The sequence below is a fragment of the Falco biarmicus genome, chromosome 10, assembly GCF_023638135.1.
Source record: "Falco biarmicus isolate bFalBia1 chromosome 10, bFalBia1.pri, whole genome shotgun sequence".
NCBI lineage: Eukaryota > Metazoa > Chordata > Aves > Falconiformes > Falconidae > Falco > Falco biarmicus.
In genome coordinates, this window is record NC_079297.1 from 1,069,020 (window position 1) to 1,078,489 (window position 9,470).

Genomic DNA, 9,470 nt, shown 5'->3' on the forward strand with positions numbered 1-9,470 from the left:
TGGGGCTCCAGCCGTTCCCTCCTGGACAAGGACAGGACCCACTGCCGCCCCCCTGGCAGAAAACCTGATGCAATAAGGCCGGGAACGTCACCTCCAAGGAAACAAAATCACCTTTGAGCAGGGAGAAACTGCACCCCAAACGATTTGCATGAGAGGTATGGGAAAGAGGAGGGAATTACAGCCACCACCTGTGCAGGGTCCTGTCCTCGCTCTCTGCTGCTGTCACACAAGGAGAAGCACAAGCAGGGTGTCACCAAAGGCTGCTTCTGGGCACGCTCTCATACACCCCTGCCCATCAGGGACAGGTTTCTTTGCAGCGACCATGTACGCTGGTTTTACTCACTCAGCTGTCTGTCTCATGGTGTGGGGAGCAGGGCCGTGATGCAACACGGGGCACCCCTGTGCCTGGCCAGCCAGCACCAGCACTGGCTGCACCCACAACCCCATGTCCCCCCACCCACACACACCACGGGGCCACTGTCACGGGGCCTGAACACCCCACACCAGTGCCCAGCACAGGAGCCGAACATGCGCCCTGGTGCACAGCTCACTGCTCTCCCAGACCTGGAAATGGCATTTCCCCAACCTGCTTGCAATTACGCAAAAGCCTGCACTGCCCACGGACCAAGGGATGCCGCTGGCATGTGGAAGCTACTGTCCCATGCCACTATCTACGTGCCCACACCCACAAGAGACCTCTGTCCTTCACTTGCCTCCTCTCCTCATGCAGATGCCACTGCCCAGAGGCTAATGAGCCAAAGGAGAGAAAAGCCCACCAGGAGAACTCTGCCCTCTCCCAGTGGCAGAACATGCGGGTGCCCCAACAGGCCAAGCTGATCTGGGGAACAGACACCAGTATCAGCAGCCCCTGCTCCCACCTGCAGACCATCACACAAAGCTGTGGGGATCTGTGGGGCACTCTCCCCTCTTTGGCATAGCCTCTGTGGCCTTGCTCCTATTCTACCAAGCCCAGCGATTTCTGCCTTGTGCTGTTCCTGGGTTCATACACTCTGCTTTCTCCCATCCCAGCTCAAGGATGCGTCAAGAGATGCTCAGCAGAGATGGTCAGGCAGACACACAACCAGGGACAAGAGCAACCGGCTTTCAACAGACCCAGAAGAAGGGGTGCTGTGGCCACACTGTGTTCCTCCTGCAAGGGAGGACGGAGGATGCAGTCACCAAAGGCAGGGCAACAGAGCGCTCCCCGACCTGCCTGTGTTAACACTGCCAAACAAAGCCCCTGTGCTCTCCATCAGACACCAGCTCTGCCTCCTTCCCATCTTCTGCTGCATGAAGCAGCATTCGCTGGGGCTGGCTGCATCACAGCAGGCTCTGAGCTATAGACATTTTGAGATCTGAGCTACTGCATCAATTATTTTCATATTAATTAAGTGTTCTGAGAATACAGGCAGAGGGAGCAAGACCCTCCCCCAACCCTGCTCACTTCTGCCTACAAACAAGCAGCTCCCCGTAACACTCCTGCAAGCAAAAATCCATGCTAGATTGCATCGTGATCACCTGCTGTGCAGCTCTCCCCGGCACCAGGCCAGTGTATCTCAGCCACAGACACTGCCCCAGGCTTGAAAGCATCCCCCAGTGACCCACATTGTCACAACGTCATCATCACAGCCATCCAGCCTGACCCTGATGGGGTGAGTGCAAATGCTGGCTGTGGAAGCAGGCGCTGGGACACCAACAGCATCCAGATGAAGACTGTGGTCCGTGCAAGGGGCAAATCCTGCTCAGCACCACTGGCAGGCTCAACCGCTGGCTGGGGTTAGGAGGGAGGCCAAATCTGAGCCAGCACGTTGCAAAAATGCTCATGGGTACACCAAAGGGCAAGGAAGGGGACAAGGATTCATGCTGCCCTCTTCACACATCTGCCGGGAGCAGGCACGTAAGCAGGGCAGGGCAGCACGGCAGCCCCAGGGCAGCTCTGCCAAGCACGACTGGAGTGAGGTCCCGCTGTGCTGGGATCACATCAGCGTTGGAGAGCTGGGAAGGCTGGGCCCAGCCAGGCTCTGCAGGAGGTGACCATGGACCACAACCTGCGGGCCTTTGGGCTGCCCTGCCCACCCACGCCGGGCTGCCGCTGCGCCAGGGTGGGGCTGGGCTCCAAGGCTCTTGCAGCAGCACAGAGGCAGCCAGGTGGGCTCACAGCAACGGTGGAAGTTGCATGGACAGCTGCGTTTCCTCTACGTCTTGCAGTAGTTCCAACGGTCACCCTAAAGCCAGCTGCATTTCTTAGAGATGTACCTACCACACATGAGGCCAAGGTGACAACATGGATTTACTCATGCCATACTACCAGAAAGCATTTTTTGGTTCCCTGAAGAAGAGCCTCAGTGAATTTGCAGAAGTAATGGCCCCTGCCTCACGTAGGCATGCACACACCCAGAGCGAGATCAGAGCTCAGAGGAGGTTTCTGTTGCTCTCGCCAGGTCACTCTGCAGGACCTTCACCTGTCAGGACTTGCAGTACATCTCCTAAAAGGCAACACTGCTGAAAATTCAGGCTGGAAGCTTTCCACCCCGACATCCACCATCAACGTCGGGTTTATACTCTTGCAACAAATTGCACCTTCCCACTGAGAGCAGCAGACCCAGCTGTACAACCACCCCTTAGCCTTCAGCTGCTCTCCCACTTGGAGACCTCTGCCACATCCCTCTCATCACCAGCAAAACAAGAGACCCAAAGCTTTGTCAGGTGCCACACCATCCCATGCTCAACGGGAGCTCCTGCCAGCAGAAACACTGCCAGATCAATAGTGCACCTAATTAGGGCATGTAATTGCTTCTCTTATACACGGGGGTACTGCTTCCCCAATAGGATCATTAAGAAAAACCTGCAGGATCCCTCCCGGCACCGAAGCCCCTCACGCGTGGCCGGTCCCATGTGGATGGGCAGGTGGAGGATGCGAAGGGCTGGTCCGCACCCCCTCCCGCCCTGCAGCCCACCAGGGTCTGCACCTGCCTGCCTCTGGCCTGGCCAGGGTGGCTTTTGGCTGGCACTCACCCCAGCAAGTACAATTAGCTGATTACAAAGGGGAATGTGTCATTTAAAACGCACAATCAAATTTCCGGGCCCTTCTGCCCATAGCAAAATGTCTCGTGAAATGGCTCATTCTGTTCTCCCATAGAAACACGTTTCCTTTCAAAAGCCTGATATGAAAAGAGGGGGGGGGCAAAGAAAAGGCAAAGCTAAAAATATCTTCTGAAAGATACCACGACAACAACAGATTTGCAGGAAAATGAGGTGGGAAGGGGGCTGTGAATGCGTTAAGATCCTGTTTAATTTCTCCCCAGCCACCTAAAAAATCCACCGAAGGCAGAAACGATACCTCAACATTTCCTTTGTGCAGGAGATGACTCCACCCTGTGTTTTCCTCTCCATCTGATACTGGGGGAAGGATACCAGCACACATCTCGGCTCCGCTGCGTGGCAGCGAGCAGGGCCGGCAGTGGGTTAGTAGAAGCAGAGGGAGGAAGGAGCCGGTGGGTGGAACCTGGCAGCAGGGCTGGGCTGTGAATCCTCATTCAGCATCACCTCAAACACAGGATGGTTTTACGTTCACGCAGCACCTAGCCCTGGTTTCCACCCCATCATCAGGACCTTGCAGAGGAGCGTCAGTCTTTGTGACTGAGAAGGGGTCAGGGACAGCAAAGCCCAGTGAGATGCCTGCAGGGTCCACTAATAGCTGGTGGGCAGCGGGCTGGTTTCTGAAAGGGGGGTGGCGCAGATACTGAACTGCCACAACGTTTCATCACCGCAAAGAGGCCAAGTGCCTGAGTAAAACTGCTGACGGGCTGGCAACTGCAGATCTGCAGCTTCAGCCTCATTTGCCTCGTGTTTTCAGCACAATAGGGTCAGCCCGGTCTCCCCTCTCTGGGCTGTGATCACACCGAACCCGCGATGCTGCTCACCCTGACCCGGCTGCTGCCCGACACACCACTCCTGTGCCGGGCATCCCCGGCCTGGGCACCCTGGGCATTGCTAAGCCCCCGGGGAGCCCGTATTGCCCTCTGGAGGGCAAAAGACAGACCAGCAGGAGAAGATTGAAAGAAATTCCTCTTCCAGCACTACCATCCAGGTTTTAAGGCTCTGTCTGCTACTCCCATCCTCCCAGACAGCAAACCTGTGAGTGTGCGTGAGCATGCACGTGGGCATGCACACACTATAGGCAGGGCGCTGACTAATTCTCAGCATCAGTTCAGAGCACCCTCAGCTGTGTACTAAGACAAGCAGACATGAAGTATTTGTACCAAATCACCCATCTAGGGCTCTAGGATGACTGCACCTTTCCACACAGTCCCACAGCTCCCTGTCTGGCACAAGGAAAGCAAACCTTGGCTTCTGTCCCAGTTGTACAAAAGCTCAGCCCAGCAGCTCTTGGTACAGCTGCCTCCGCGCACCCCCGGACAGTTCACCCCCTTGGAGCAAGGCAGGGCGGAGGGAGCAACTATCATCCAAGACAACGGGGGGGGGGGGGGGGGGACGACGACGACGACATCCGTGGGGCCTGGGCGCAACACCCCGCTCTGCACCAGGGTACGCTGTGCCAACGGGAGAGCTGCTGCAGAAAGCAGCCAGGGCTTCCATGGTGGAAGATGTGGTTCCCAGATCTCCTTCTCTCCCCTTTAAGGCACACTTAGGTCCTGGACAACATACAAGCTTCTGCCCCAGGACTGGGAGGAGAGGAAAGATGGAACTGCAACTACAAGGCAATACTGCAACATGTCCTCACCAAAGGCAGTCTCCTCCCACCATGCTTCCCATCTCCTGTAATCCAGACAAGGTGATGTGCATGAAAAAGACTGGTCCACTCAGCAAGCTACCTCACTGGCAGTGGTGAGGCTCAACTTTATAGACCCAAATGGCACAGGGCAAGTGCCGGAAAGGAGCTGCCAAAGGAGACTGTCCTACAACTCCCACAAACACATATGAACCCTTCCAGGCTCAAGCCAACAATGAGCACGGGTCGAGGCTCAAACCCCAGCATCCCCATGCAGGAGGAGACAGCCAGGGCCAGCCCCTCCGCTCAGCACCACAGAACCGCACAGGTCTCCCCGTGCCATTGCCCCAGTGGTGACAAATCCAAACCTGCTGACTCAGAGCCACCCGACTGCTCAAATGAGAACAATAAGCCACGCAGTCATCACTGTCACAGCCTCAGTGCAAGCACATTTTTCAGTGCCATAGGAGTCCTGTATTTGTAGCTGTACAAGTCTTTCTGCACAGGAGCTTCCAGCAACCAGGGACTCAGGAACCTCTGCCGTTTTGTGTTTCTTCTTTTGTATCTATGCTTAAAACAGAGCTTCATACTCGGCTCAGACCTCCAAGTGACAGGCACCACATGAAAGTCTACTATATAGCTAAACACAGGCCTTACAGACGCCCACGCTGATCTGCTGCAAAGCTTAAGCCCATACTCAGCCCATCTCCTCGCACACACTTGCTTCCCCATCAGTATCCCAGCTGTCACTCAGGCACCATAGTGCTGTGCCCAAGGCAGCAGGGAAATATCCCCGATCCATGGCCAAATAAAATTAAGGCAAAGGACACTCAAGTGATGTCTGTGAGACCAGGCAGGAAACTCGGAGCAAGCCCAGGAACAGCCAAGCCCACCCCCTGCCCTTTAACCAACAAGCCATTCTCTGCAACTTCCTAATTTAGAAACATCATTAGCTATGGGCAAGATTTCTTTTTTCAGAGACAAAATTAATCAGGCTCCTGACCGGTCTGTCTGTCTGTCTCTGCAAACCCCCTCTAGTAATGCAGAAGTCATCAGCAGTGCTAAAGCAAGGAGGAACGCAGGCAACACAGAGTGACGCTGAAGTTATACATGGAACGAGGGCTTGGTGCTGCCAGCAGAAAGCATGAAAGGCTGTTGTGTAAATCAGTGAGAGATCCAGCTCCTCACCAGGACCAAGGTCATCACCCAGAGTTTAACAGGGAGCTCAACTACCTGGGGGAAGAAAACTGATTTTTAATATTTTCCCCATTCTACACTGCAGTGACTTCTTCAGCTGACCCAGCCACTCCTCCTGGCCACCCATAAATGACATACCAGAAGACACTTACCCTGGAAGGTTGTTGTGGTGGTGGCAACCACGGCAGCAGCCCAGGCAAGGGGGCGCAGCAAGCTCTGAGCCTGCACTGGACAGGAAAAGTACCGAAACCTTCACCCCCCCATGCCAGGAACACAGGCTCTCTTCTGCCCTCATGCTTTTTGACCAGAAATACAACACTGGACTTCAAAACCCTTTTTTAGAAGCATCCTCCAAAACAAAACATGTCCTCTGAGGGTTTTGGAAAATGCTGATTTCTCAAAATATTGGTAAAAATAAAAATTCTGGACAACTACAACATCAACAAGCAACCAAAACAGCAAGGGAAGAACACATCACCTGCAGCCAAAGCCAGACCACTGTCAACACAAACGCCCAGGCTCTGCAGCTGACCCAGAGCTGCATCACACCCTCCAAGACAGCCCACACCCCTGTGACCCAGCCCAGGGCTCTGCTCCTTGCAGGGATGTCTGGTTTAATGACTGCATTGCCATCTGAAGTTGCGGCTAAAGCAATCAACATGGCACAAGGACGGTGCAGAGGAGGCACCTCACACCCTGTGAGGGACGCGTACACCAAGGGTCTTTGACACCAATCGTGGAGGTTACCCCTGCACGAGGAGGGAACGCTCTGGGAGGAAGAGGGTGGTTGAGGACCTGCCACACACAACAACAGCCAGGGTCCACTACAGCTTCCAGAACATGCCCAGCATCTCTGCACCCAGCAGAAACCAGGGTCCTCATCAAGAGCACCCCAGGGAGACTCAGCTCTGAGCACCCTGGGGAGGCCTCCATGGGCAGGCTCCATGCCTACCAAACCAGATTCTTAAAATAATGTAATTAAAGAGTAATTCCCTTCTTGCCAGGATCATCACCCAAATCCAGCCTTCCCTCAGCTTAAAACTTGCTTGACAGCAACAAGGGCACGCAGTTGAAGGCCACTAGAGCAGCTCTCCAGCCCGCAGCCACAGCCAGAGGGGTTGGACACATGCAGAGCCCTCCAGCAGGGTGCAAAGGACGCAGAGATCCACAAGGCAGCCCCAAGGAGCAGACCTTGGAAACAATGTGCTTCCCACATCTCCACTTGTTTGGAAGCAAAAATCACTTTGGACAAGTCTAGCATGAGAAAGCTGGAGGGAAAGTGACAGTCCAGTGCGGAAGGAGACTGATGCATGGGCTGGTCTCTCTAAGGATGCTGGAGAAGCCACACCTCATCCACAGCAGTGGAGAGGGGGCTGATCAGGAGTCACCTCACACCATCTACAGCTGAAGCAAATACAGCTTCTCCATCGTCTGCTCCTGCAACACATCGTGAATACTCGACCGCACATACCTCGACCATTGTTTGTCCACTGAAGGGTCCCCCACCATAAAGCGCTGAAGGCTGGGCATGCCGGAGGGAAACAATACCGCCGCGGGAACAGCAGGAGAAACCGTGTTTTATATGGAAACCACCGAGAGGGAAAAGGGCCGGGCAGGTCCTCTAGTACAATCTCCCGGGTAACCAGCCTATGGAGAAAATGCTGAGCTCAAGGATACCTCCGGAGCCCACCTCCTGCCATATGACGATACTCCAAAAATAATCACAGAAATATGCGCGGACCCATTCCAAGTTGCTCCTGGCTCTCCGCTCATTCCCCTCTAATGTAAACCGTCTCCCTGCAATCACAGCCCGGCAGCCAAATGCCATTACGGCAACCCGCAGCTCGGGGCTAGGGGTCCCCGCGGCCGGCTCGCCCCGCGGCAGGGACCCGGCTCGCGCTAACGCCCCCCCGCGCTCCGCGCTGCGGGTGGGAGGCGCCGTGCCCTGCCCCCCCGCGCCGGCCGGACCCCCGTGGGGAGCCGCGCCCCGAGCCAGCATCCCGCCCCCCCGGCGGGCAGGACGCGATGCGGCTGGCGCCCCCCCTCCTGCCAGCGGCCGAGGAGAGGAGGCCCGACCGGGAAAAAGCTTTCCCAGCGGCAGGGCTGCGCCTGCCTGGACCCCTGCCTGCGAGCCCTGCCTGCGAGCCCTGCCTGGCGCCCTGCCCGCCTCCCCCCGCGGGCAGCGGCCACGGGGCTGCCGGCGCTGCCCACCCTCGCGCCCCCCATCCCCGGCCCGCCCGGGCGCTCACCTTGGCTCAGCCCGCTCCGCCGCCGCGGCCGCCTCCCGGGCGCGGCCCCACGCCGCAGCAGCGGCCGCCGCCCGCCCTGCCGCCCCTGCCGCCTGCCCGCCGTGCGGCGGGAGCACAGCGCAGCGCGGGGCGGGGCGGAGCGGCCGCGGCTCTGCGGAGGGGGCGCCGCCCCCCCCCGGCTCCGCAGCGCCCCGCCCAGCTCCGCCCCGCCCCCCGGCCCGGCCCGCCCCGGCCCCGCCCCGCCCCGCCCCGCCCCGCCCCGCCCCGTGGGAGCTGCCCCCGGCCGCGCGGTGGGGTGCGGGACCCCCGCGCCGTTGGGCGCTGCGGGGCGGGGGGCGGCGGGGCGGCTCTGGCGGCGGAGGAGTTGCTGCTGCTGCTTCCACGCGCGTCCGGCTGCCCCACCCCCCACCCCACGGGCAGTGTCCCGCGGGGGCACCCGTGATCCCCCTTTTACGCTACCCGGCTCAGCTCGGACGGCTGCGCCAGCCGCTCCCCCCTCCTTCCGCAGGGAAGGAGCTTTGCCTCAGTGGGACTCACCAGCATCGTTTTGCAGCCCCCCAGGGGGTGGTCGCCCCTTTCCTGGAGCGTCCGGGGTGGGCTGCCCACCCAGTGCCTACCCAGCGTCCACGGCCACAGTGCTGTGTGCGGTGCTTGCATGGGGCACCCCCAAGCCAGTTCCCCAAGACCCCCACAGCACCAAGAGACCCCACTTGTGTATTGTGGGTGTCTCAAGGCAATCCACCCCTCCCAGGGGGTGCAGGTGAAAAGGGGGGCAGCTGGCATGCACCCACAGGGCGCATGGGTACTGGGTGCGCAGCACAGGTGCCCTGGGTGCGTGGATGCATAGGATGGATGCACTGGCCTCTACGGCCCTAGGTGAAACCTTCAGTGAAGTCAGATTGATGCTCATAAACGGGCAATGGGGCTGGAGGAGCGCTGCACACTCATCCCCCTTCGCCTCACGGATGCTGAGGGGCAAAGGACAGCGGGGATGGCACGCACGGGTTAGCGCTGGGGCTGGTTCCCTTGTTCCCACAGCCCCCCGGCTGGTACCGAAGCCCACTGGTACGTGCTGCACCATATGGAGGGCTCTGAGCAGAGCAGTGTGTCACGGCCCTGCACCTCCCCATAGGGCCCTGGCTTTGCTCCGTTCTCTCGTAGTGCATCTGCCCTCAGTTCCTGCGTTGGTCCTCTGAAGTTTGGAGGGTGCAGCCCTGCGCAGGACCCCAGGAAAGGAGGGTATCCAGCAGTGAAGGGCAGGCTTAGGGACTCTTCCCAGCAGGAAGGTCCTG

The 9,470-nt window shown here is 58.3% G+C and overlaps 1 protein-coding gene across 6 annotated transcripts in view; it reads right to left on the reverse strand.

Annotated features, from left to right (window-relative positions):
- The window catches only part of EPB41L1 (erythrocyte membrane protein band 4.1 like 1), a 62,839-nt gene extending 54,526 nt beyond the window's left edge, over positions 1 to 8,313 (reverse strand). For all 6 annotated transcript variants that reach the window (XM_056354003.1, XM_056354001.1, XM_056354004.1 and 3 more), the window contains exon 1: positions 8,179 to 8,313. The gene's annotated coding sequence lies outside the window, so the exon portion shown is untranslated. The remainder of the gene's footprint in view (positions 1 to 8,178) is intronic.
- Positions 8,314 to 9,470: the final 1,157 nt, after the last annotated feature.